The sequence below is a fragment of the Herpailurus yagouaroundi genome, unplaced genomic scaffold, assembly GCF_014898765.1.
Source record: "Herpailurus yagouaroundi ecotype Mexico unplaced genomic scaffold, PumYag 163, whole genome shotgun sequence".
NCBI lineage: Eukaryota > Metazoa > Chordata > Mammalia > Carnivora > Felidae > Herpailurus > Herpailurus yagouaroundi.
The window spans coordinates 49,130,247-49,132,708 of NW_024412404.1; the positions used below are offsets into that span (position 1 = coordinate 49,130,247).

General features: G+C 52.6%; 1 pseudogene; it reads left to right on the forward strand.

Annotated features, from left to right (window-relative positions):
* The first annotated feature begins 289 nt into the window (after positions 1 to 289).
* LOC121037477 (rhomboid domain-containing protein 3-like) lies at positions 290 to 1,506 on the forward strand (annotated as a pseudogene).
* Positions 1,507 to 2,462: the final 956 nt, after the last annotated feature.

A 2,462-nucleotide genomic window follows, 5' to 3' on the forward strand; every position in this document is an offset into this window, starting at 1 on the left:
TACAAAATTAATTGTAGGAGAAGGGCCCCGGGGCCTAGAGCAACTGTGGACTAACCAGTGGGGGGGGCAGGGGAAGGGGTGGGACACCCGCTGGTGGGCGGGGTCAAGCCCAGTGCCAGGCGAATGGGCTGCGGGCTCTCGGGCTTTGCAGGGAATCTGGAGTCCTGACTCCCAGCCCGGGATTCCACCTGGCATTCGCGGAGCGGGGAAGGGGGGGGGGGGGGCGGCGGCGTAGGATGCTCTGAGCACACACAGCCCCAAGACTACCCCTGACACCTTCAGCCAGGCGATGCATGCCCAAGGCCACCCCGCCACGCCCCGCCTACTGTGCCCAGCGCTGCCTTTAGACTCCTCCTTCCTGCTGCTGCTGCTGCTGCTGCTGCTGCCACAGCAGAGTCTGCAGTCTTGCCTTGACCCCGAACTGCTGCCGAACCCTTGGCAGGCACACGGGCTGCTGACCCACGCCCTGGGCTGCTCAGCCTTACCCGGCCGGCTCCTGAGCCTGCTGCTCCCGCCCACACTGGGTTGGTGGCTGGAGAACCACCTGGGCACGTGGCGGTTCCTGCGTGCCTCTGCCCTGCTCGCCTTCGCTGCTGGGCTAAGAGCCGTGCTGCTGGCAGGCCTCCGGGTGTCCACATGCCTGTCCCTCTGGCCCTGTTACTGCCCTAGACAGCCAAGGCACGGGGGGAGGGGGTCCTGCCCCCATGGCTGCTGCCTAGATACCACTGCTCAGCGGGAGCCACCCTTCCTACAGCTCTTCTGAGTCCTCCTTGCTGGCCTAGGCTGTGCAGCCGGGGCCTCCCGGTGGTTGGCGCTCTCTGAGCAGTGGCTGCGGGCAATGCAGGAGGGCGTCTTTGTCAGGGCCCCGGCCAGGTGCTGGTCAGACTCCTTCGTACCCCAGGCGGCTTGGCCAAGCTGCTTATCACCCATCCTGCCATCCCTGGACCTCCTTACATGGTCACCCCTAGCCTCTTGTCCTGCAGTGAAGACTCATCCCAGCTCCCTCCCCGGCCTGGGGTCTGTGCAGCGGACCTGGGTGGGCTCCTCAGAGGTGGGCCTGGCCCAGCTTCCGCCCAGAGACCCGGCTGTGGGCGGCCCTGGATGAGCAGATGCCACAGGAGGGGATCCAGGCCTCGCTCCTTGAAGAGCCCGCCCCGTGTCCTGAGAACCCGCTCTGGCTGCTTAAATCTTCCATCACTTCTCTGGGATGAGGTGGGCGGGCAGGGGTGGGGTCTCCTGGCTCGGGGTCTGGAGGTAGCCTTGACCAGTCCCTCCCCGTGCCCCACATCCTACAGGCTGGAGCGCATGGGCTTCCTCACAGAGCAGACAGTGGTCGCACTAGCAGCCACAGGCCATGTGGAAGGTGCCCTGTCACTGCTGGTGGGGGGAAAGGCGGGCACTGAGGTGCTGGTGACTCAGGGCAGGGGCAGCTTGCCCACCCTGAGGGCTCTGGTCTCCCCAGCACACGCAGGCCTTCAGGTGACAAGAAGCTTGGCCTATGGGTAGGTAGTCCAAGCCCAGCCCTCTCTGCTGAGAGTCACAGGAGTGCAGGAGAAGCCCCCTTCGGCACCTCCCCCTTGGCAGTGTTTAGAATAAAAACCAGTTTACTTTTCAAGCCAGACCTTCTTGGGGGCCAAAAAAATTAATTCTAGATAAGTGAGAAATAAAAATGTAAAAAACATCAATGTAAAAGAAGAAAATACAGGAAAGAATTGACACTAGATATTGGGGCAGAGATTTTTAAATTAGATACAGTTTGAATAACTGGACGGTACAGAAATGATCTAACAAAACACATTAACTAAGTTAAAATATAATACATGTATGTTGAAGATATTTTCTTTCAGTCTAGCAGGTAAATATAAAAAAGTTAAAATATAAAAAGTTTCTATTGATAAATAAAAAGATAAAGAGGCAAAGAATATGAGCAGGTAGTTCACAGGAAAGGAAATTCAAATAGCTGGAAATATATGAAAAGATATGAAACTTCATTTATAAGCAGAGACATACAAATTAAACAATGATGAAATATCAGTTTTGCTCCCATAAATTTGGAAGACAAAGGGGAATAAGTGGTAGAAGCATAAGGAGCAGAAGATAATGGAGACTTCTATACATTATTGTTGGTGCTAAAATTGATCGATACAGCCTCTTCTGGAGAAGAATTTCACATTGTTTATCAAGATTTAATTGGCAATTAGATTTAAAATAGTATTTGCCTAGAAAAATGTTCCCATGTGTACACAATGCATTATAAACATCATAATGTTGTTTATTACATGACTAAGTAAATGTCCATCAAGTACAGTTAAATAAAGTGTTTTATCAAGTCCATGGAATATTACGCAGCAATGAAAAAGAACGAGGTACATTTATATGTACTGTCATAGATCTCAAAGATATACTGCCATCTGAAAAAAATGATTTTATAAAATAATGCACAATATAATTCCTTTTATGTA